Raw genomic sequence first — 27644 nt, 5'->3', positions numbered from 1 at the left:
AGTCATAAAATAGCAGATGTTAAATTTGTATACTGTTTTGTCATTTGTTCCTCCTAAATGATATTAATAAATAAATAAAGCTCGGCTGTCGCTTATAGAGGTATAGATAAGTAGCAGTCTCACTTACGGAGGTCCATGAGGGAAAAACGACTCTCTCTTACAGAGGTTTCTGTTTCTCGCTAATAGAGATTTTGGGAGCTTAAAGTGACGGGTCCTGGCTATTACTCTCACTTCTAGAGTTTTCTTACTTATCCAGTTCTCACTTACCCAGGTTTGACTGTACTTGAAATCCAACTGAGATTTCGACCTCATGTCTCAAGATGGGAGACGGCATTATTCATTATGATCTCCATGAGATCCTGTAACCACTTAATTCACCAGTACGCGATATAGCGGCGATTAACATAGCGACGATTAACAAAAATTACATGTACACAAGTTTGGCAGTGTTGTGTTTTTCGGGGGGCAGGGCCTTGGGATGTGTGACTGGGATATGGCAATGTCTATACGCGACGATAACTGACGGAACAGCGGAACTGCCATCGAATAAAGAAATAAAAATAACTAGTGGTCCCCCGGTAGTCGAAATTCGACTAGAATTAATTGAAATTATAAGTTTGTACATACACTGTTATGATACTATTTTCAAAGACCATTATGACACTTCTATAATCACAGATTTCTCCAAGACTACATTTTAGACAAATATTGATAAAGACAAACTATATTATTCTGAATTTGACCACAGACTATAAGCAATAAGAAAAGTTTTACTGTAAACAAATGGTATGCATTTGTGTGTGTGTGTGTGTGTATGTGTGTGTAAAATACATGGTTGTGTGTCTAATGCTTTTATTATTGATTTAATGTATTTTTTATGGTTAATTAAAAAAAATATTAACCTTCTGCACTCCTTCTCTTTATTATCTTATACGTATGGGAAATTTCATACTCCTCCGTCCGCGCAATTTTCGTACAAAGGGGTACAAAGTTTTTGTTTCACGTATTAATATATAGATATCGTCTTCGTTTGCCGCAGCGACGTCGGTACCTACCGTACTTAGTGTTTGAGAGACAGTTTGCATGCGTATTGCGTCGGCGCACCTGTCAGTCGTTTAAGAACGCGCGGATGAGTAGCGCGAACTCCTGCTCAACGGTATCTATTGAAAGCGATCTGTGCGTTACGTGGTTCGATTAAAATATCAGGATCGCAATAAAACACGGTAAGTGATTTAATTTATATGATGCTTTATTGAATATATTTGTATATATATATATTTGTATTTAATGATTACCTAATTAATTTTCTCTGCGAATTTTTTATTTTTAAGCTGTTTTATAATTAAAAAAGACCTACTTTATTATTTTGCTATTTATACCAAGCGATTTTTTAATGGTTATCAGAATAATGCTACTATTTTAAGAATAACCATATTATATATTTATACATATTATGTAGTTTAATCAATATTATTGCAGAGGGCTCATCAAACCTACCTACCTAAATTTACTACTTTTTAAATATTTGTTAATTTTGATGCGTATAGTAAAAATATAATTGATGATAATAATAATTGTCTTTTACGATTAAATTCTAAGTCGGTAAGTTAATTAAGCGACATAAATTGTCTTTACTTTTTTAAATTTGCGACCCCGATAATGTGATTGTTGAAAGTGGACGAAATAAAAAAAACCTTATATTATATTATTATTTAACTTTTAAATATAGAAATATTTAACTTTTATTTAACCTTATATTTAACTTTTAAATATATATATTTTTCTTCGGTGTATAATTTAAAGTATTTATGATTATTTTTTTCTAAGTAAATTTGTGAAGAAGATTACTTCATATTTATTCAAAATGAATAAGTAAATCAGTGTGAAACGCGTGTTAATGGTCGCGTGTCGCGAATCCAAAACTACGAGGGACACGTTTTTTTTTTCTCTAGCAGATTTCACGTTACATTCAAATATTCAAATACGAAAAACAATGGAAACCACGTGAAATATTATTAAAAACAGTACTCCGTACTAAACACGGAAAATTCTCACTGTAAACTGAATTACTTTTTTTTATTACTGCCACGATGCATTGCGTACTTAAGGATTCAAGTACTTAATTGTCAAAAATAAGCGGCGTTTATCTGATTGAATGGAATCCAAGGTTGAGACTGCCCTGAAGACGGCAGTGGCAGTGTAATTGTAACAAGCGTGTCTTAAAGACAAGTTTTTTTTTTCAATTTTAATACGCTGGTTTTTTAGACGATCTGTCCTGACATAGCATTGTAGTCCCAGTTGTATTGCATAACGATATTGGTTGTAAGTTTGTCCGTACGTGTCCAATAGAAATCTCTCTAGCTCCCTAACCCAGAATTTCCTTGTTCCCAAATCAAATACTTGTGCTTCGAAATGTCACAGGTCCACACGGGCCTGTCTGAAGGATGAAACTACCGTTGTAATGTCGTAATTAATACTTAAATGCTGTCTCAAGGTAGGCAGTAATATCCACACAGTGGTCCGATAAGCAGTAAGCTTACTGAAAGTGTCATCAAGCTACTAGCTACAAGCTACGATGCTAAGCGATATTACTGGCTGCTATGAATGTAATTTATCCACCACAGTTAAGATTTTCATTATAGTTCATTATTTGAACTTCACTATTTAAAATATCCGTAGCTGGGGTTTGTCGCCGAGATTGCAATAATACCCATGAAGCACCCAGAAACAATGCCATGCACAGCAGAAGCAATACCTATTCATTCGCAATTCACATTAGGAAAAAAATAACTAAACACGAAAATACTAAGTTAGACAACAAAATTGATGATTAGACATAAAATTTTAGACCTAGCGATAGCCACGGTCCGAGCTTGCTACGGAAAATATCAGCCAATAATTTAGCTTACTGGTGACCTCTTGTGAGTCCGCACGGGTAGGTTCTGCCTATTTCTGCCGCGACGCAGTAACGCGTTTCGGTTTGAAGGGTGGGGCGGCCGTTATAACTACATTGAGACCCTAGAACTTATATCTCAAGGTAGGTGGCGGCATTTACGTCTTGGGCTCCGGTAACCACTTAACCGGGTGGGCCGTAAACTCATCCACCCACATAAGCAATATAAAATAATCGTTTGAAAAATAAATACAATATTTCAAAATAATATAATATTTATTGATTGCATATATGAGTGGACAAGCTCACAGCCCACCTGGTGTTAAGTGTTCGCAACTCATTAAGTGAGTTGAGTTACAATGGCAGAAATAGGCAGGGTGCCGTGCCGACTCACGAGACGTCGTACCATCAGTTATTACGCAAACTACAGTTTTGCGGGTTTGATTTTTACTACACGATATTATAATCGTGAACATTTCTTAAGCGGATATTTCGTACGTAATCGTATGAATCGCTCGCATGTGCGTGCATTGCTCGTCCGTTTGTCACTCTTCCGGAAATGAGATTTAGTATCTAGTTCAATTTTCGAGAGTCGTATACATACTTAAAATTAATTGTAGGTTTTTAGTAATGCATTTTTTTATTCGTTACTAGCTGACCCGGCAGACTTCGTAGTGTCTCAATCGATAAATAAAATACCTAAACGTTTGTATAAAATAAACTTAAAACAAACAAAAGGAATTGGTCCGACGGGGGACACATCAAAGGAAAAACAAAATTGTTTTTTTTATTTAATTCCGAGCATTTTCATATTTATCTACATTTTAAACCTTTTCTGGACTTCCACGAATAATTCAAGACCAAAATTAGCCAAATCGGTCAAGCCGTTCTCGAGTTTTAACGAGACTAACGAACAGCAATTCATTTTTATATATAAATAATATATAGATTATATTAGTTTCGAGTACGTTACATTTCCGTCGTCGTGGACTACTGTAAAGCGAAACTCCCGATCCAATAAGGGTGCTTTTAGGTACCTCAAGCACCAGTCACCGTTCTCGCCGAACCCGTCGCTTGCGACGAAGGGCTCGACGAGTAAATTAACCCACAGACAGAGCCCACTGAGTTCTCGTCGGATCTTTTTAGTGGGTCGTGTTTCCGATCCGCTAGTAGATTCTGCGAAGCACTACTCTTGATAGGGCCAGTGTTAGCAACGCCTCCTGGTTTGAGCCCCGAGAGTTCACCTACACGCTAGGTTAACGCTGATATAGCTTTCAGAATAGGTAGGGAAAAAAGAGGTAAAAAAAAGCAAAACAAGATTGCTAAGCGACAGAAATGGATCGGTGATAGTTGGCAGGTAATCTGGACGAAAAACGTCATCCACGTGTATGAATACCGTAATTTAATTATTCATTGAAATAGTAACTCGTTTAAAGTTTTAAGAAATACACGCAAACGTACATTATTGTTAATGAGCTATGGTCCAACGGTCGAGGGTTGAGACGCGTTAAGTAAATCGAAACTACATAGAGAAAGACAATAACATAATAATTAGAATTTATTTAGTGTAGCAATTGCTATTCTGTTCACGTACATGGCATATCGAATTAATTGTTCCATTGAATTATGTCTTCAAACTAATTTTAAACAATCTACGAACTTAATAACAAAGTATTGAAACGGTAAAAACGAGTGGGTTTTCAGTTGGTGACGTATATTTAATGTTTCCTCTAGGTGTTTTAATAAAAGATCTAGTCTAGTTTGATCTGGGTGATAACACAGCGAGGATTGGAAATATATACCACAATCTTATTCTCATATCGTCTTGAGGAACTTCAAGGAATGTTAACGTGTAAACAAACATAATGCGTATAGAATTAATCTTTTAACTATTGTTACACGTTACGTTTTCATGACGGAATGATAAACGCGACATCAACAGATCATAATTATATGCTTAATGTATAAAAAATCTTATGTCTGTTATGTTGTACATTACAGATACTTTTATATATTACTAGCTGACCCGGCAGACTTTGTAGTGCCTCAATGGATAAATAAAAGGCCTAAGCTTTTGTATAAAATAAACATAAAACAAAAACAAAAGAAATTCGTCCGACGGGGGACACATGAAATGAAAAACAAAATTGTCATTTTTATTTAATTCCGAGCATTTTCATATTTATCTACCTTTTAAACCTTCTCTGGACTTCCACAAATAATTCAAGACCAAAATTAGCCAAATCGGTCCAGCCGTTCTCGAGTTTTAGCGAGACTAACGAACAGCAATTCATTTTTATATATAGAGATTTCATAAAAAGTTTTGAAGAAAAGGGTTTGATGGAAAAAACTCATGTTAAAGTTAAGCTGGCCTTTGCCTATTTTATTCGTCTTTGACGTAGGTTTTTTATTTTGTACAATATTTAAAGCATAAATAAAGAAGGATATTATTAGTCGATAATATTTGATTAGGTTTTATGCGTTCTTTTATTTCAACAAATTAACATACACGATACAAATATTGTCGAAAGATTAATAAATGGTTCTTAGCATGTGAACTTCCTCAATTTCAAGATAACGCAGCGTTCATTATAATTTTTGGCAACACTAAAAAATCTTTTTTATTTATTTATTGCTTTGATGGGTGGACGAGCTCACATCTCAGCTGGTGTTAAGTGGTTACTGCAGCCCGTAGACATCTACAACGTAAATGCGCCACCCACCTTGAGATATAAGTTCTAAGATCTCAGTATAGTTACAGTATATTAGTAACCTAAGGGGCTATTCCAACCAAGCAAGACTTTGTTGCGGAGAGATTGCTTTTGTTTAGTTTACACATATATTTTTACGAACAAACGATGTTGCGAAATTAATTGGACATAAAATAGAATTTCAGTAGTACCTAACTTAAGCGATAAAGAAGCTTATACTATTTACTAGTCTAGTTTATTCTAGCCTATAGTTAAATGTCTTACTATTTGCAGAATGTTGCGACGATTACAAGTAAGCACGTCCTATAACGGCATAAATAGGCTTGACATTGGTACACATGGGCATTATGGTGTAATCCTTAATGAAATACTAGCGACCCGCCCTCGCTTCGCTTCGGAAACATTAAAACACACATGAAACCAAAAAAATAAAATAAAAAATTAAATAAAAAAAGTAGCCTATGTTCATCAGGGACAATGTCGGCTTCTAATGGAAAAAGAATTTTTCAAATCGGTCCAGTAGTTTCGGAGCCTATTCGAAACAAACAAACAAACAAATCTTTCCTCTTTATAATATTAAGTATAGATGCATCTTTTAAAACTAACACACTGTTTAATTTTAAAGGCAGAGGTATTAAATAGTTATAAACAAGTGAACATTCAAAAAAGAATTTAATTTTCTAGATAACTATTACAGCACTTATTTAAGGTTTGTCATAGCTTAATGGTCAGAATCAGAAACCTTAGTTTTATAATGGAACAGGTAAAACATTGAAAATGACTGAACTAATGACCTCGGATGTTCGAATTGTCCTTGTCCTCGGTTTCTACTGTATGAACTGCTTCCTTATAGGTACATGATTTCCTTGGATTTGGCTTCTGGAACTGATTCAACGAACGTAGTCTCATTACTGATTCCAACTACTAATACTGATGGTAACACAACAGTCTGTTTATGCTGAAACTAATCATGCAAGGCAGTTGCATTGGGGTCTTTTTTGAAGAAAAAAAAAAGGTTAAATTCGGAATGCTTTTCATTATTATACATAATGGTATAATTTTTTTTCCGGCTGTTTTTCTGACAACGTTACGCTCACTTGTGTTACCCACTGCATCTTCTTTTTAATCTGTTTTTTTCTCTCCTACCTATGCTGATAGCCTAGAGAGGCTATATCAGCGTTACGCTAGATGTAGGTGAACTCTCGCGGCTCAAACCAGAGGTATTGCTAACACTGGTCCTAGCAAGAGCAATGCTTTGCAGAATCTACCACCAGATCAGAAACGTGACGCACTGAGAAGATCCGGCGAGAAACTCAGTGGGCTTTAATCTCTCATTATCAACTGGTGTTATGCCCCGTATTTGGAAGCGATCATTCGTTGCGCTAGTTTTTAAGAGCGGCGATAAACATAAATAACATAGCTAATTACAGACCAATATCTAAACATTTTTGCCATCCTTAAGATGATCCATAAGATTTATGCACATATTTTCGTATTAAATTCAGAGTTGATGCGCAAAGGTCCACCCTAGTTTTCTGCAATGGTGGCTGTTTAGACAGGTTCTCTTCTCCAGTTAAGCCCTCAAATTGCAACTAACTTTTTGCATCTATTATATCGTATTAATATTCTGTAAATTACATTTTTTACATACACCTGCACGCAGCTCACAATCCGAACTTAGCAATTATAAACGAAAGTTGAAAAATTTCGTCAACGGAACACTAATGTAAAACCTTAAAAGGAAGTACTTTTTAACGCACTGTTAGACAATGCCAATGACTCAGTATGTTTGCAAAGCGATTGATCACGGCCTTTATTATGATGCAAATTCATATCTCATTTAACAAAAAATGAAGATTATTGGAATTTTTGAATGCGATATGAAATGTAGATTATTGGAATGTTTTGAGGTTGATAAACCTTATTGAAATCGGAGAAAAGATCTGAAAGATCTACTGAAACTTTAAAAATATTTGTTTTACAACGACTTCGAATCATGGACATACACTGCTATTTAGGTAATTGTATCTCGTCGAAACCGTGAAACTATTTAAATAGTTATTAAAGTGATTAATCACTTTGTATCGAATGGGTCTAACATTTAGAACCATGACCTACGGTGGTTCGTATACTCGTCTGCCTAGAAAGGCAATAAAAATATTTAGCAGCAGACAGACGTAGCAAATACAGCAGACGGTCTGCAGTTAACATGCCATTATAGAACCTAGACTCCGGTTTGAGCGTCACCTATCAGACCCCATTATTAAATTATCTAATGATCCACTTAAACACATACAAAACAGAGAGAGAGATGGTGTTAAGTTGTTATCGAATTCATGTCTCCACGTTGAGACATGAATTCTAAGTATGAGTTTTTCTAGTACAACAGCTGTCCCACCTGATGGGTGATTGTGATATAGATTTCCAGTATGAATAACAATATTCAGGACTTTCCATTTAGTATGACGAGCTCGTGTGTGCGGTGGCGAAGTGATGTGTTCCCGTTTGAAGGACATGACCCTCAGTTCTGTGAATCTAGTAGGACCCGTCGAGGTAACTAGAATAGGAAGGGGTAAAAAAAGATGTGACAACCATTATACAATACGAATCAGACCTCATGGTCCTCATGGACCTCATGTCTCAAAGTGGCTGTTGGCATTCACGTTTTGATATCTTGGGCTGCCGGTAACCACTTAACACCAGGTGCCCACGTGAGCTCGTTGAGCCATTATCTATGAAAAACGTAAATCGATAATTTCGGGGCCAAAAGAAATTTCAATTGTATTCAACGTAATAAAAACGCTACGGATATGTTACCGTTGTCTTATTCTAAATGCCATCTAAACTATCCTAAACTTATTCTAGGTGCTACGAATAAATAATAAGTTATTTATTCGTAGCATAAGTGTTACTAGTGGTAGGACGTCGTGTGAGTCCGCACGGATAGGGTACCACCGCCCTGCCTATTTCTGCCGTGAAGCAGTAATGCGTTTCGGTTTGAAGGGTGAGGCAGCCGTTGTACTGTTAAAAGTGTGAGACCTTAGAACTCATGTATCAAGGTGGGTGACGGCATTTACGTTGTAGATATCTATGGGCTCCGATAACCACTTAACACTAGGTGAGCTGTGAGCACGACCAACCATCGAAGCAATAAAATAAAAAATGTGTGCGGTGACGCGCCCGCCAAGTTTTCAACGCAAAAACTTTTTCCAAAAATAAATATGTTACAATACTCGTATAATAAATAAACTAAGAATCGTAATTAATGAAGTTTGAATTAAATATGTTATACATATACAGTCAAACCTGGATAAGCGAGAGTTCAAGGGAGCACAATCTCATTCTCGCTTATAGAGGTTTCTCACTAACCCGAGTTTCTCGCTAATGCTCCCTCTGAATTTCATTTCGCGATTTTCCGGATTCAAACGCATTCACTATTTTAAGTTTATCACTTAATGACAATACATACTTTAATTTTAATTTTCCGTTTTGACATGATGCATAACAGAACTTTCCTTCGCAATTGATTAACGATAAACTGAGTAAGTCCGACAAACAGGACGGTACACAGGCACACGTGTCCATTCGAAAAGAATGCGATAAAATAACGTTATTTAGTTCCACGAAATAGAATAGGTTCAATATTGACGAGAAAACAATACAAAAACAATGTTAAGAAGTTCCACGAAAGTTAAGAATGAGTCATAAAATAGCAGATGTTAAATTTGTAATTTGTTTTGTCATTTGTTCCTCCTAAATAATATAAATAAATAAAGCTCGACTGTCGCTTATAGAGGTATAGATAAGTAGCAGTCGCACTTACGCAGGTCCACGAGGGAAAACGACTCTCTCTTACAAAGGTTTCTTTTTCTCGCTAATAGAGGTTTTAGGGGCTTAAAATGCCGGTCCTGGCTATTACTCTCACTTATAGAGTTTTCTCACTTATCCAGTTCTCACTTACCCAGGTTTGACTGTATATGAAATGTTTGATCATGAAACCGGAAATAAATATGTACGGTGCATTAGAATCGATTCCGAAAACGGATTCAGGTAGATTTCTTGCAGTAGGTAGCGGCCCGGTTGCGCATTTGTTGATGTCCATTAGCGACAATGACAACTCATCATCAGATAGGCTGTATCTAGTCTTCTGGGGACGCCGGATCCTACCGTAAGCTTCTCTATAATGGGCTCACAAAATATGAATTCATCAAAGTTTAGTTTCGCGAACTAATTAAATAATAATAATAATCATGAAGTGCTCTCCACATCTTATTTAAATGCTTATTCGTTTTAGTGACATAACAAGGACATAAAATAGAAGTGACAAACAGCAGAATAACTCTTTTTATATGTAAGGAATATCGTTTTCAGCTTCCGTTATATATTCCGGTATATATATGCATTGGCAATTGACATCGACATTCATATTATAACAACAAGCTTACTACTCTAAGTTTTGCTTTGTGCAACTAATGTATGTACAATTTAAAAATATCCACAAGTAAGTAAATACAAATCGTGTACCATTTATATGATATCAACACAACCGACGCCGGTCAATCCTATCTTTTATCTACTATTAAGTATTAGGAAGACATGGTATTCATACGATATCAAAATGTTCCACGACAAAAATACAATATACATATCATTTCCTCGATCTGTCAGTACAATCCTGAATTCGGTTAAGGTCGTTGAAATTTTGTTGAGTTAAATATTTTTATTCTAGTCGGAGGACTCCTTTTTTCTTCATGTCTTTATCGCACATTAAGCGTTGCGAGTTTTATCTTAGGCTGCCGTCAGGTTCTGACATGAACCCTCCCTGGGTTGCTTATATATCTATTGTAATATGCCATAGGGTGATTTGCATTTTATTATTACAAGTGGGGGCCGAAATCGTGTCGGAGATTGTTAAACGAGCCAATCAATAATGATAAATAGGGTTTATAAACATTTTGGTTAAAAAAGAAAAAATCTATACTAATATTATAAAGAGGAAAGATTTGTTTGTTTGTTTGTTTCGAATAGGCTCCGAAACTACTGGACCGATTTGAAAAATTCTTTTTCCATTAGAAGCCGACATTGTCCCTGATGAACATAGGCTACTTTTTTTTCATTTTTTTTTCTTTTTTTTTTTTTTTTCTTTTCATGTTTGTTTTAATGTTTCCGAAGCGAAGCGAGGGCGGGTCGCTAGTATATTGATATTTCGTGAAAAAAGAAGATGATATCATGTGCTTTGTGAAGCGCGTAACAGAATATCCATTGAGCTATTGCGTAGGATTTGTATTCTCGTGGTCGATAAACGTGCTCACGCCCCATCTCATTTTAAATGCTCACCAGAGCTCAAAAACATCTTAACGTAACAACCGCCTAGTTTAAAATATCAAGTCAAAGTTTCAATAGAATTATATAACAATTGCATTGCTGCTAGTCGAGTCGCTTCTAGGTAGAGCTATCCAGGAGGCTGCTCGGTAGAAATAGCCAGGATGGTGTGGTGGTTCCTACCCCCGCGGGCTCTCCATCCAACTCATCAGTAAAAGAAAGATAATCCAATAATCGAATTATGACCTAAAGCCTCATAGTTTAGCACGTATGTGTCAGTAGTTTGAGATGTTTTTGCGAGTGAATCACAAGTAAGTATGACTGACAGCCAGCTAACATCGTGTCAGTAATTATTCGTGGTACACCTCTAGCGTTTGACATAAAAAACCTGTGTACGCACTATTTGTACCTGTTGTTCTCGATAAAATCTGAAGTGGCGGAAGAATTGCCAATGATAACACTCTTATCAAGAGATAAATAAGTTTTATTTACTGATTTAAATGTAACACGCTTTGATCAGTGTTGAAAGGGATGTTTAGATAGGATTAGACAGTATAACTTCTTTTAAATGGATGATAAACAATGAATCTGTCATTTTATAAGATTGTGTTGAGTTGTGTGAATTCAGGCCGCCGACTGAGATTGAACTGGAAATAACAATTTGACATTATAAAGTCTGAAATACATTTCTAATTCTAAATCGAGTTTGTATCTATTTACTTTAACACAATTACTTGCCAAAAAAAATTGAGTCAACAGGACAATAGCTTGGCGTACCTGAACGAAGACTTAGTCGTAGATCTGGTCGCCAGTAAGATGTCTTTTTGAGTTCAATTAAACACGAAACAAATATAACGTGTTATAGAATGCACTATTCAGATTTAAGCACAAAACCTCTCAAGATTTATTGTGGCGTAGTTTTGAAGTTAATAATAGATCAGAGACCCGGTCAACGATTACAATGCAAATGTCTTTGACCGATGTTTCTGGCACGGGAATACGTTGCATCTTTTGTTACGATTGTGCATATATGGTTGGGTTAGATAAAGGAATCGCAGGAATATAGCGTATTTTCCTTTTCGTTTGGTTTAATTTCACCCAGTAACTTAGTAATTTTTAGTAATGAAATAATCGCACGCGGGTCGGATACTCCTTAGACATACGATTAAATTAATTTACTAGAAGGGTTTAGTCAAAAACGGACGGTAATATTATGATGTAGAAGATTTATATGGTTCAGGAATTTAGGGGGCGGTAATGATTATAAGATTCCTTGGTTAGCGGCATCAAAAAAAGATACCCCGCAAGAGATGAAACAGATTAATTGTGATGAAAATAAAACTCGTGCCTTCTGTGGCGTGGAGTGGCGAAGAAGTAATAGGCATAATAATAGGCATAGTAACAGGAATAAGGTAATAGCATAAACTTAAATGGAACATATTGGATTTATCATGTACCTACCATGTCAGTTGTTTATTTATGTGTTGACGTAAACCCGATGACGATTGGGTATTAACGTTTTGAAGGTGGGATAACCGTTAATCCACGAGCCTCCATCTGTATATCTGAAGGTAAGCGGACGTGGACGTTCTTGATTTTGTTAAAACTATATATTGATAAGATTATTATATGTTTTTCGAAAGGGCCTTGTATGTGATGGCTATTTGATAAAACTATTTGTTTAAAATGTTATATTGTTATATGTCGGCGCAAATATGACTATTTACCTACTGATCATCAACTAATTACTCTGTGATAAGAAATTGATGTTAAACAGTTCCTTTTATTGTAATTTCAATACTTTAAAACGTGTTTGAAAAACGTGTAAACCCGCTCACGTGTCTGAAAAACGTGTAAACACGCTCACGTGTTTAAAACGTGTCAACACGCTCACGGGTACGAAGCCCCATAAATACGGCCGTGCTGTCTAGCACTGATTGATTCGTGTCCGAGCCGTTGTACTGTACGGATATCTCTGTAACGTTGTTATGCTTTTCGTGCAATATACGAATTTCTCGTGAAGTTCTCGTGAAGTTTTGTTTCGGAAACCCAAACATGAGTCATTCGTCAAGAAAGTGATGACCGCGACGTCAGCGGTGCTGACGTCACACTTTTTACAAACATCACGGCGGTCCCTACTCCGTCATCAGAAGCGGGATCACACGCCGCCTCCGCTCAGCAACAACCTGGTGACCAGATAACCGTATCGGCGGATAATGACTACCCTCCAGCATCAGCCGATAAGCCTGTACAGTCTGCTTCACAAACCAGCATGGTCGAGCGACGGAATCAACAATCAACTGATCAATGAATACAAAAGATAAGTTTTTATTTTTGATTACTAAAATTTCACCACAAAATTCATCTGAAGACCATGATATCCTTACACAACGAACAACACCTTACACATTCTTATCCCACCTTCAATAAATCTACGAGAACCTCCGAGAAATCTACGAGAACCTCCGAGAAATCTACGAAAACCTCCGAGAAATCTACGAAAACCTTCGAGAACCCTACAATAAAATCGCATTAATAGTCTCAAACTTACATAGTCACAAGTAACGCAAGTATAACAGATGCGCTACTCAGAGAAACTTTTTATTCCTGCAGATCAATGGGAATCAAAGAAAACCTACGAGAATCAACGAGGCTGGTGCAGAGCGCGCACCGCCCAAGTGGGATCACATGCCGCCTCCGCTGAGCAACAACCTGGAGACCAGATAACCGTATCGGCGGAAGAAGACAACCACCAGCATCAGCCGATGAACCTCTACCATCTACTTCACAAACCAGGATGGTCGAACAACAAAATCAACAATCGGCATAAGGATAAGTTTTTATTTTTGATTAATAAAATTACGCCACCACATGAGTACCACAGTGTACGCCACCACATGAGTACCACAGTGTACGCCACCACATGAGTACCACAGTGTACGCTCACTACATAAGTACCACAGTGTACGCCCACTACATAAGTACCACAGTGTACGCCCACTACATAAGTACCACAGTGTACGCCCACTACATAAGTACCACGGTGTACGCCCACTACATAAGTACCACGGTGTACGTCCACTACATAAGTACCACGGTGTACGTCCACTACATAAGTACCACGGTGTACGTCCACTACATAAGTACCACGGTGTACGTCCACTACATAAGTACCACAGTGTACGTCCACTACATAAGTACCACAGTGTACGTCCACTACATAGTACCACAGGGTACGTTCACTACATAAGTACCACAGTGTACGTCACAATATAAAACTACACAAAATAAGTTACTTTCAAAGTAACATAAAAAGGTACACAGATACCAATCTCAGAAACAGACATTCCATTGTTTCAGATGGACTCCAAGAACTCTCTGGTGATACACCATACATGGGCGGCTGGTGCAGAGCGCGCACCACCTGTCAGTATGGCCGTGTCGGCGCAAATATGACTATTTACCTACTGATCATCAACTAATTACTCTGTGATAAGAAATTGATGTTAAACAGTTCCTTTTATTGTAATTTCAATACTTTAAAACGTGTTTGAAAAACGTGTAAACCCGCTCACGTGTCTGAAAAACGTGTAAACACGCTCACGTGTTTAAAACGTGTCAACACGCTCACGGGTACGAAGCCCCATAAATACGGCCGTGCTGTCTAGCACTGATTGATTCGTGTCCGAGCCGTTGTACTGTACGGATATCTCTGTAACGTTGTTATGCTTTTCGTGCAATATACGAATTTCTCGTGAAGTTCTCGTGAAGTTTTGTTTCGGAAACCCAAACATGAGTCATTCGTCAAGAAAGTGATGACCGCGACGTCAGCGGTGCTGACGTCACACTTTTTACAAACATCACGGCGGTCCCTACTCCGTCATATATAATGACGAAAAATCCTCAAGTGGTTGGTTGCTAATTACGAGTGTTTCGATTCTCGTAGCAACAAATACTCGCTGACAGGGTAATGATGAGTTAAATAATATATTTAACAAAATGGGAAGTAAGAACAGATTCAAATAATGTAATGAAAATAATGGGCAGAAATCCAAAAGAACAGAAGAACGAGAAATTTGTACTGTTTTTATTGGTATATCGAGTGTGGTAATTAAAAAAACAGGAAAAAATTACTGTTGACTGTCTACATTTATTACAATGCTATTAATCACGTTAAATACAAACAAAACGTTCTGAATCGGTTTTTCACTGAATGTGTTATAACAAAACAAATTATTGTATACTTGATTGCTAACTAAGGAAGGTTTTATTTCAACAATCGTATCACAATAGGTATTTTGTAATCATGTTTTTGTTTATTACTAGATACTTCGTAAAGTAGTAGGACCTATCTTGTATCTCAAATATAATCTCTAAAGTTGTTGATTTCTACCGTGAAAAAACAGACAAGACGATAAAGACATTTTAGCAATTTTCCCCAATGGTTCCTGCTTCTGACAACTAGATGAGCGCAGTATCTTGTAGAGCGTGACACGTGTTATATAATTTGAAATTTCGACCCCAAGGAAATTTTGGGATCCACTTAATTGGGAGATTTCTTTTTTTTTTTCTTAGAAGGAAGGACGCACTTTTGGTGTTAAGTGGTTACCGGAGCCCAAAGATATCTACCACGTAAATGCCACCATCCACCTTGAGATATGAGTTCTAAAGTATCAGTATAGTTACAACGGCTGCCCCACCCTTCAAACAGAAACGCATTACTGCTTCACGGCAGAAATAGACAGGGTGGTAGTACCTACCCGTGCGGACTCACAACAGGTCCCACCACCACTAATTACGTAAATTATAATTTTGCGAGTTTGATTTTTACTACACGATGTTGTTCCCTCACCGTGGAAGTCAATCGTGAACATTTGTTAAGTACGTATTTTATTAGAAAGATTGGTACCCGCTTGCGGGATTCGAAGACCGTTGCATCGCTGCATACGAATGCACCGGACGTCTTATCCTTTAGGCCACGACGACTTCTACGTACCCTGTCTGTTATCACATTCACCCATACACGAAATGAAAAAGGCTTTAGTTCCGGTTTTGTGTGAAGTGTCTATTCGTCCGCCAGAGACGGCTCATAAAAAGTTATCCGTGTGTCTACCAGTCCGAGAGGATTCCCAGCATTATTTAATCAGTGATACCGAGACGGGCCCGCATTGTGAATCATTCGTGATGATACATAAAACATCCTTTATCCATTGATGCTGCACTTGCGAATGTCACTCACGAGAACTCGACCAATTTATTTTAATGAAATCAATCTCTCTTCACATTATTGTTCTTTTAAAGGATGTTTTTGATATCATTTATGCTCATTACATTATACGACATTAAATGAACGCTCGCATTTCAGATTTTTTTTTAATCAAGATTGGCTAGATGAGCACTCAGTAAGTTTTGGTTAGTTCCTTGAATGAATTCATTTGCATACGTATATGAAGGTCTATTATTTACATTAATTCAATTAAAGAATAATTTATGGCATATTCTTTTTTTAATCGCACGGCTAAGGCAACACAAAGAGACATTTACTTATCTTATATATAGAAGACACGTGTAACGAAGAACAATAATTTCGAAATAAAATAATATAAAATGAAATATATATAAATAGAATTAAAACATTATTGTTTCTTTAAATATGCTATGTATGTTCAGGTATGATTAGTATACGGCTCATAATTGTACATTTAAAGATTCTAATTGCACGACCTATGAAGAGTGAGCATCCTGGAGACCCTAATTTACAACAGGCCTTATTCCTTCAGATGATAGGTCACTGTTCTTGTATAGTTCTTGGCAGAGGACCTGAGAAGAATTTTTGAGTTGAAATACGTACTTAGCAAATGTTTACGATTGATTTCCACAGTGAAGGAATGACATCGTGTAATATAAATCAAAACCCGCAGAATTATAATTTGCGTAATTGCTGGTGGTAGGACCTCATGTGAGTCTGCCCGGGTTAGGTACCACCAGCCCGCCTATTCCTACGCCGTGAAATGTGTTTCAGTAATGCGTTTCAGCTTGAAGGGTGGGGCAGCCGTTGTAATTATACTGAGACCTTAGAACTTATATCTCTAGGTGAGTGGCACATTTACGTTGTAGATGTCTATGGGCTCCAGTAACCACTTAACACCAGGTGGGCTGTGAGCTCGTCGACCCATTTAAGCAATAATAAAAAAAAGTGTAAGAAGTGAAGGGCACTCGATGCGAGTTTTTGTCATTAATTCCGGTTAGCGATGTCTATACGTTTATTGTTATCATAGAAGGCCGACGTAATATAAGTAGGTACCGAAAAGTCAGTTTTTTTTTATTTAATTTTTATTATTTATTTTTTATTACTTAGATGGGTGGACGAGCTTACAGCCCACCTGGTGTTAAGTGGTTACTGGAGCCCATAGACATCCACAACGTAGACGCGCCACCCACCTTGAGATACAAGTTCTAAAGTCTCAGTATAGTTACAACGGCTGCCCCACCCTTCAAACCGAAACGCATTACTGCTTCACGGCAGAAATAGGCAGGGCGGTGGTACCTATCCGCGCGGACACACAAGTTTTTTTTTTTTTTTTTTTCCTACCTAAGCTGAGAGCCTTGAGAGGCTATTTCAGCGTAACCCTAACTTTTGTAGGTGAGCTCACGGGGCTCAAACCTGATGACATTGCTAACACGAACCCTAGCAAGAGCCGTGCTTCGCAGAATCTACCACCGGATCGGAAACGCGACCCACCGAGAAGATCCGGCGAGAAACTCAGTGGGCTGTGTCTGAGAGTTAATTTACTCGTCGAGCCCTTCGTCGCAAGCGACGGGTTCGACGAGAACGGTGACCGGTGCTTGAAGTACCTAGAAGCACCGTTAGTGGATCGGGTGGATCCGAGATGACGTGTTTTGGGCGACGTCGACTGCTTTCCATTCTCTCCGCAGGATCGGGAATGTAGTTACCGGCGGCCACGATGAGAGGGTTCTCGTGTCGTGCCGCTTTATCGAAGTGGCGCATCGACGCCGACTGTAGATACTTACTGATGGACTCTAAGTCCAGGTCGTCATGGAGGTCGACGTTTCTGACGAACCACGGGGCTCCGACGGCTATCCTGCAAAAACGGGATTGAATAATTTGGAATGATTTTAAGTGAGTGCGGGCCGCGTGAGTGAACGCTACACTTGCATAGGTCATGACGGGGCGTATGCAAGTTTTGTAGAGTGTCACCTTATTTCTAAGGGACATTTTACTTCGCCTACATATCATCGGGTAGAGACGTCCTAGAATGAAGGCGGCACGGTCGCGTACCGTCTTGATGTGGGGGCGGAATGTCATCCTACTGTCGAGGGTGACGCCTAAATATTTGACCTTCGGGGCCCACGGTATGGGCTGGTCGAACATCGTGATTGGGCGAATGGCGGGGGCGGAGGTGTTGACGCGCCTAGTCGGGAGGGGGATGCTCAGCGTGGTGTTCGGAGGGCGACCCCTTTTGAAGAGCACCGCTGTGCTTTTCGTGGGGTTGATGTCGATGCGCCACTTCCGGAACCACTGTCCCATGGTGGTAGCTGCGGTCTGAAGTCGTCGATGAAGCAACGCCTTCTTCCTACACGAGTAGTAGATGGCGGTGTCATCGGCGAAGAGCGCCAGATGGGTCTCCGGAGACCGGGGTATATCATTGATATACAACCTAATAGTAACGGGGAGAGGGCGGAGCCTTGCGGGACTCCGGCTGTGACGTGCCGGGGCCGGGAACGCGTTCCCTCGACTCGATATCGGAACGAACGGTTCGACAAGTAGTCTCGTATGATGAGACTCACAAGTGGTCCTACCACCAGTAATTATAATGTTTTAATTTTTTATTACCTTCTAAACAGATAAATATACAGTCCACTGTAATTGTATATGCCAATATATATTTGAATGTTTTTTGTTGTATTTGTCTTTGTCCAAAACATAATAAATATATGCGATCGTTATCATTACTTATTTGGTCACAATACTACAACTATCAAATTAGAACTGTCATCGAGAAAATAAAGAAATTGAATTCTACTGAATTCTACATGGATACCAAGTTTCAAGTCAATCGGATGCATGGTTCAGTAGTTATAACGGAACATCCGTAAAAACCACTGTAGATTTATATATTAGTATAGATAGGTAGATGATGACGATTTACTGAGTGACGGTTTCAGTCAGTCAGTCCTTTTAAAACTCGCACGAAATCTACAGCGGAAGAACTGGTCAAGACTGTCCGATGGTAGGTGGTAAATGGTGGTAGGTGGTTCGGTAGGTGGTGATGGTAAAATAGGACGATGGATTCATATCAGTTAATTCCTTAGAGCACTCTTCGCGGAACATACGGTACACAGAGAGAACCTAAGTTCCTCCATAGTTCCAGAGATACTAATGGATCCATGAGAATGGTATTATTGAAATTCCAAACGGCACACTTTTGGATAGAAATAAATAGCAGACGTTGGCACTAGGCAGCTTTATATTTGATAATTTTATTTCTAAAATATGTGAGAATCTTATTTATTTTGGCTCTCAATATAAACAATCACGTGTCCTGTGATCGATACATATAAAGATGTCATTAAGTCATCGATTTAAAATAAAAAAATTTTTCATTGTTTTTTTTTAATATCCTAGACGAATGAACGCTCTTACGGCTCATCTGATGTTAAGTAGGTATTATAGACATCCACAACGTAAATACCGTCATCCACCTTGAGACATGACTTTGAAGTCTAAGTTCTATAATACAACGGCTGCCACACTCTTCAAACTCGAACGGAATACTGCCTCCCGGCAGAAATGGTACCTGTACGGGATTCTACTAAGTTCCGCCACCAGTAATCTGGGAATAATTTTATTATTAATGCAATGGGAATTGATTTTACTGAGAATGGCTTGTTGGTCTTTTAACGTGGCCAAAACACATTTGTTAATTTTGATTAGTAAGTAGCAGTGGTAGTTTCTATCGCAAAGCAATCACACGTTCTGATTCATAGGGTCGGATTTACGTTGGTATTTCCAACTCGGCCGACGGAATCATTCAAATAAATATTGAGTTGCATTTATAACGTTTTGGGAGCCTTTTTCGGCACCCGCTTGATTGCTTACCTATGCCTAAGCTCATATGTGTTATATATTTATTTACTGTTTCACATCCGGATGTATCTGCAAAAATATTAATCTAATAAAAATATTAACATAGCTATGTCCTCGTTAATCTCATAAATAAATAATAGGTGCGTAAATGTGTGTTTTGACATCATTTTGCTAAAATTTAGGTATTTGTGGGACTCATCTGTTATGTATTTAAGATGTACACAGAAAATGTTATGCTAAAACAGTTTTGTGTTTTTATTTTTATTTTGTCAGGTTTTAACGAGTCGTAGAGGTAAACTATGAAAAAAATAAAATAAAAACGTTTTTGTTAGTAGGTATAAATAATAAAACAGTACAAATAATATAACTTGATGGTAGTGTGGCGATTAACCAGTACAGTTATACGATTCCATTTTCTGTCACTATCTCATTAATTTCTTTTTTAATTTTGTCAGCCCTTGGTATGTTATGTTGCCTGTGGAGAGTTGAGCCAGAAAGACGACTGGCCTTTGGCATTCTGCGTCAAATAAATCAACAACATTTTGAAATGTGGTCTGCTAGTTAAGGTGTACTCATAAGACTAATGGTGCTATGGATTTCAAAATAAGTTTTGAAGCTGTTTATAAAATGGGAACTAAAATGGATTGTGTCTGTTGAAAATGTGTTGTTAGAGCTCGCCCAGTTTTATGCTATATCTGAGGATTCCCTGATTGGCTGGCGTTGGATCTCTAAAAACTACAAAAGACTGTTGGTTCGTAATATAAAAAAAAAAGTCAGCCAATAGCAACGTCAGTCAAGTTCTTTAATAGCAGCTTTTCTTTTGTTCATTATAATTATGACCACTGAAGCATGCTTTGGTTATTTACTGTTTTAATTCGGTACTTTTTGTCTACACCTTACAATCAATGCACATTGTAAAAAAGTTATTTTGAAAAGATCTTAAACTGTGAAGGCTCGTTTATGTTGAAATGCGAAATGCTTTGTTGTTCTGAACTACCGAATTAGCAATGTAATGTGTGTACTGAGATCGTTCCATATAACGAACAAATATGATAGTGGTAATTGGGTAAAGATATAAGTACATAGACTTTACAAGACTTGATACAATGTTAATCAAATGTGTCATAAACAAAAGTTTAAAGTACTTTAAATCAAACACATTGAATTACAATGACACGAAAATTTCATACAAATTAGGTGTTAATTTACAGACAAATATTGTGTACTGACAAAGTGATCTTGTTTATCATGTTTATTGTTTTATCACGACTACATTAGTGAACTATTTTTAATCTTTATATTAGAAGAAATGTAATTCATGACAGACAAGCTAATATGAACTTGCGACTGTCCAAATTGTAACTACATGTGACTTAGAGATAGAGATTTCTATCACACTGTTTTACTTTTGTGTCAAGTGTGCCCTAGATAAAGTAAAAGATATGTATCGTGTTACGTTAGCGATTTCGCACTTTTCAACAAACAATATGAAATATTCAGATATAGTTTTATAAAATAATGTATCTTTAGTCAGGAATGTGCCGCCTTTCAATCGATAGTTCGTATATTTATGAACATGTACAGTTTGCTTTAACCCTTTTCTTCTGCAAAAGAATTATTATAATGCTTCCGGTCTGAAGAATTCCTACGTTCGTTGAATATAGTAGGTATAACTGTGGGTCGTGAGGGAGATTCAGATTTGTATGTTCTGATCTCCAAAGGCGGTGGTGGTGATTCATGTGAGCCCCAAAAAGTTATAGTCAAGAGGAAGCCTATTTGAGAGTATTAATAAACACATTCTATGCTCTATTTATGTCAGGAAAAACAGAAGGGCGTTACGCATAGCTAATTTAGTCCGAATGTTCGTTGGAAAATGCCCGCTACGCGCTTAAACCTTAAAAAACGAAACATCATATCAAGTTATGTGAATGTCAAACGCAAGAGTCAAAGTTTGACAGTCTATTGACATTTACCCGTGAATGTCACCGCTCTCTTTGCAACATCAGTTCAAAGACCCAGCACTAGAATAAGGATTAGCTTGCCCTTGAAATCAGAACATTTTATGATTGTTTGTTGATCAAAACAGATAGGTGTTATTCCAGTACGTGCATAAGCAGGCAATCAAAGATTATTCAAATTTAATGTGTATGCCAAATGTTTTAATTTTATATCGCAATATTAAGTTGACTCAACTGGCTTGGAAAGGTTTTGAGTTGATATTATCGATTTTAATGTAAAATAATTCCGTAAAGTTAGCATATATTTATGTATTTAAAATTTGACTACATTTCTAACTAACAAATGAAGTCGTCGTGGCCTGCGGGATAAGACGCTCGGTGCATTCGTATCAAGCGATACAATTGTGCCGATGTTCGAATCCCGCCGGCCGGTACAAATTTTTCTGATGAAATAAATTCGTACTTAACAAATTTTAATGTTCACGAGCTACTTCCACGGTGAAGGAATCTTGTAATAGAAATCAAAATATAATTTGCTCAATTACTGATAGTACGGAGTCTTGTGAGCCCGCACAGGTCGGTACCACCAACCTGCCTATGTTTGCCGTGCAGCAGGAATGCGTTTCGGCTTGAAAAGTGGGGAAGCCAATTTACTGAAAAAACTGAGACTTAGAATTCATGTCTCGACCACTTAAAACTAGATGGACAGTGAGCTCGTGTCTATACATCTAATGTAATAAAAAATTAAATGCCACAATATATTTATACTCCTATTAGATACATGCATTGATAAATATTTTGACGATTTATTTTATATCAAAGAAATTAACCATTCCGTAACACTCGCGGACGTGCGGACTCATAAGAGGTCCTACCGCCAGTCAAAAGAAGGTATATATGTAGGTACATATTTAAACGTATATAAGTATGTATGTCAGTCTCTGATACCGATAACACAGGGAATTCTAATTTGGCGCCGTATGACCGTACGTGATTCGTTCCCAGTTCTTTATTAAATTAAAATGTAAAGTTGTCTGCGCGGTCGGTACTAACATCGCGGATGTCCACTAGGTCCTTCGGTATTTCTCCTAAAACGAACAAAATGAGTAGATTCCGTTCTGATGTCACACACCTCATTATATTCTCATTCTGATGTTGTCGTTTGCGAGTTTTATAAAATTGTTCACTTCCCGCATTATGACTTCATTCGAAATGATTTACTAACGTTTTGTTTGGTTTTAAACAAACCGATTATTGAGCATGTAGATAAAATATATGCTATTTGGTAGATTATGTTCTTAGAAAACCATTTAACACTAATAATCAATGTAAGTTTAGTGTTCGCTGGAGGTACTTAATGCTATATCGTCCTCCATCAACGAGAAACAAAACAGTTATGCGTAATAAACTAAACAATAAGAAATACATTAGTATTTACAATTATACAACGGTTGGATATTGCTTTGGTAATATTATAATATATTAGTGGTAAAACATATTGTGTTTTATTCGCATAAAAATGTTATCTTCTACTACCGGGAAGCAGTAGTACGTTCCGATCTAACGACTTGAGCAGCCGTTATGGCATTTATTCAAACTGAAGTAGTCGTGGCCTAAAGGATAAGATGTCCGGTACCAATTTTTCTAATGAAATACGTACTTAACAAATGTCCACGATTGGCTTCTACGGTGAAGGAATAACATCGTGTAATAAAAATCAAACCCGCAAAAATAATATATTGCGTAATTACTGGTAGTAGGACCTCTTGTGAGTCCGCACGGGTTCCACCTATTTCTGCCGTGACGCAGTAATGCGTTTCGGTCTGAAGGGTGGGGTAGCCGTTGTAACTATATTGAGATCTTAGAACTTATATCTCAAGATGGGCGGCGCATTTACGTTGTAGATGTCTATGGGCTCCAGTAACCACATAGCACCAGGTTGGGCTGTGAGCTCTTCCACCCATCTAAGCAATAAAAAAAAACACGGGTTGGTATCACCACTTTGCCTATCTTCTGCCGGAGAACAGTAGCAGTTGTTGTCTATTGGTTGCGGTAACCATTTATCACCAGATGGGCCGTGAGTTCATCTATACATCTAACACAATAAAAAAATAAAATCACAATCCTCACATTACGTATATACATGTGTGTCATAGCTATTTTCATAATTATAATAATTATTTGCGTCGTGACGGACAGTGAAATTAGCACTATTACGATTATGTCTATAGAATACTGTAAGTGTCGTCGGTGAAATAGTTAGATTAAATAACCCAATAATATCCTTGTACATACATACAGACATAAAGAATGAACCAAGAATAACTCGAAATATCTTTATAATGTTTGTAACCTTTGTAAACCTTTATAATAATCACTACTTTACAAGGTTTTTTACCCACAGATGAAACTGATATGTATCGGTAGAGTTATAAACCCTTACTTAAAAACTGAAACTGGAAAAAAATTAGGACGTCCAATTTTGTAAATATTGATTATATTTATTTTTTATCATTTTCATACATTTATGTCAAAAACAAATAAAAAATGGGTCGTGTTACTTCTTCTTTTATACTGATTCATATCAGTTTCCCTTATTATAGACTAACAGTAATTTGCTAGCATATTTTTATCCCAAAATCCTTGGTATCTTTCCTCGAAAAACTTCAAATCCTTGTGAAAACGGTCGCCATGCTCATCACTCAAGCTTCCCAGGTTCTCAGGAAAAAAGTCCAGATGATAATGTAAAAAATGAATTTTTAAATATTCACTCCCGTTCTATGGTAATTTCTCAGTAAATTGGAAATAATATCTGCTTAATTGTTTCCTATTCAGATTTATTGTTTCCTAAGAAATTTTTCACTAATGCTTTAAATGAATACCAAGCATCTTTTTCGACATTGGATAAGTTACCATCAAAATTTTCATCCTTTAATATTTTTCTTATTTGGGGACCCACAAAGATTCCTTTTTTGAGTTTTGCATCAAATAAACTAGGTAAAATGGTTTTTAAATCCTTTAATGCTCGTCCATCTTTGTCAAGTGCTTTGACAAAGTTTTTCATTAATTCCAGTTTGATGTAATAGCTGTAAGCTTGGTAATGATGGATTAGGAACTTTTTCAGAATGTAGCACAGGTTTTGTGACTGGTGCAACATCAGGAAATTGTATGTGCTTTCGGTTTTTGTTGTTAAAACCTGTAGTTTCAGTTAGGCAGAAGTAACGGTCAGTAGTATGATTTGTTGGTTCTCTCCATTTCATTGGGATGCCGAATCGTAAATGTTTTCTTTTTCCTGTAGCCCAGTTCAATAATATACTTCTGCAATTTTCGCACACTACACCAGGAACCCATTTTTTATCAAGGTTTGTTACCGATTTGAAAATAATGGAGCTAGGCTCGTTTTACGTGATTCATTGAGTGGTCTCTTCTTTTTTGACAAAATAATTTGACCACAAACATAGCAAAAGTTATTTGGGTTTAATTTACACTGCCTTGACGATATTTTAAAGCAAATAAAAATGTTGGAATAACACTTATACGCAATAAAAACAATCTATAAAATCAGACATGGCTAACAGGGTAGCTTACTTAGGTGAATTCTGGTGAATGTGGTTATATCAAAAACTTGACGTGATACAATTATGAGACATATATTTTTGTAGTAAGGGGGTCGGTAGAAAACACACCCAATATGAATTATCTTTGGGTAAAAGAAAAACTTTTTTTTTGTAAAGCAATTAAAGGCATATGAGTATCCATCGTTAGCGAAAACGATCTTTTGTTGAGGTAATAAAGAATTTAGATTAAAAATCTTTCATTCGTGTGAACAAATTGTGTCATTGTGTATTCTAGTATAATTTACATTTTTTTTTTCCATGACAAATTCAATATTTACAATGTGCGATTAATTATCATAATGTGCGAAGCACGCATGAATCAAAACAAGTTCTTGAACAATATGGAACATTGATTCTTTGAGTTTACACTCTTACTTTCTGCTAAGAATATACTTGTGTGAACATAATGGCCATGACGTCATATGACAGAGGCGAAATTTATATTAATCTATAGTAGAGGTAGTTCTATCCTATGTTTTCAAATTAAAAATTGATTAAAATTTGGCTAGTGTAACAGCATCCCCTCTCTTTCCGTGGGTATCGGAAAAATGTTCTCTGAGTTTTCTACCAGCTTTCATTATTGCCATCCGGCATTTACCTACATATGGTGGTGGGTATCATCATCTTGCCTATTTCTACTGCAAAGCGGGGCGGGGTAGCAGCTGTACAGTGCGCTTGAGGCTTCGACCTCATATCTCATAGTGGTTGGGAGCATGCGTGTTGTGATGTACTACGGTAACTATGTTCCACCAGGTGGGACGTGAGTTCCCCGGCAATCCTGGCTGATATGAATGGCCTTATGAATTATTCTCAGTCGGATCGATAAATAATACAATCGAATACGCATTTGTAAATAAGTAGTTGAACTAGTCATTATGAAAGGCTATTTGTAGCTTTCCTTCCTCCTCCTTCCTTCCGTCGATAATCCTGAATGCTGAGTATCGCGGCCATCTTTAATTACTTTCTTCTGGATTGTTCTGCGGTTTCTTATCCTTAAGCCTTGAGCTTCGCTTCAATTATATTATATTGTGGTATGGTAGGATTGACAGGGCCGGAAGATACTTCACTTGAGATGTGACTCCAAAATGTTCATCCAATATGTTGTCCCAGCTATCTACGGTCGCTGTATTAATGCTGAACATCATGACGTAATCACTTTCTCCTTCAGCAGAGTTATTGGTTGTAGGACCTCTTGTGAGTCCACGCGGGTGGAGGAGGTACCACCACTCTGCCCATTTCTGCCGTGAAGCAGTAACGCGTTTCGGTTTGAAGGGTGGGGCAGCCATTGTAATTATACTGAGATCTTAGAACTTATATCTCAAGGTGGGTGGCGCATTTACGTTGTAGATGTAACCACGTAACACCAGGTGGGCTGTGAGCTCGTCCACCCATCTAAGCTATAAAAAAACCACATTATTCTGAGTCGGCGCAGCATGTCCGCTTATTATGCTGCATGGGGGTTCGGCATGAGCTTGAAGACCAACTGCCTGCCTGATATCTGCTTGAGTTTAACTTAAATTTCTTTAAGTACTGAAATGTAATTTAAAATATAACAATTTATTTATTTTCTAAGTTCGCCCCACACTATTGTTTTAGTCTGTAATCAAGCGAAACTAGATCGTATTCATAGAACATTAAAGCTAATATAAATTATTTGATATTGAAATCGTGAGTTTCAATTTGTGTTGATGTGAAATATTCTCTGAATAAAAACACCATCCATATATTTCGCTATGAACGAACCTATGCAATTAAAATGTTTAAATATGATTTAATGTGTTTGCTATTTGCTTTGTTTTATCTTTTCAGTGAACATCAAACACGATTCAAAAGATTAAACTATTCCTACAAAATCACGACATATTTTGATGATTCGCTCTTTTAATTAATTTGTTAATTAAAAAAAAATTACTTAGTTCCTAATTTAAAATTCGTTCGTCAACCGTGACGTAGAGCACATAGTTGCGTCATCACATCATCACATCATATCACAAAAATAATGAAATTGATCAAATAAAAATAAACCGTTTGAGG

At 37.1% G+C, this 27644-nt stretch overlaps 1 protein-coding gene across 2 annotated transcripts in view; it reads left to right on the top strand.

The window, feature by feature from the left end:
• The first annotated feature begins 1065 nt into the window (after positions 1–1065).
• Positions 1066–27644, top strand: part of LOC114240496 (proton-coupled amino acid transporter 1) — a 51426-nt gene continuing 24847 nt past the window's right edge. Inside the window, exon 1 of one of the 2 annotated variants that reach the window (XM_028171063.2) lies at positions 1066–1223. The gene's annotated coding sequence lies outside the window, so the exon portion shown is untranslated. The remainder of the gene's footprint in view (positions 1224–27644) is intronic. The other variant, XM_089731888.1, reaches the window with a different exon arrangement.

Source organism: Bombyx mandarina, chromosome 01, assembly GCF_030267445.1.
Source record: "Bombyx mandarina strain Sakado chromosome 01, ASM3026744v2".
In the NCBI taxonomy this organism is placed as follows: Eukaryota; Metazoa; Arthropoda; class Insecta; order Lepidoptera; family Bombycidae; genus Bombyx; species Bombyx mandarina.
The sequence above is the reverse complement of the archived record's forward strand: the minus strand, read 5'-3'. Positions and strand labels throughout refer to the sequence as shown.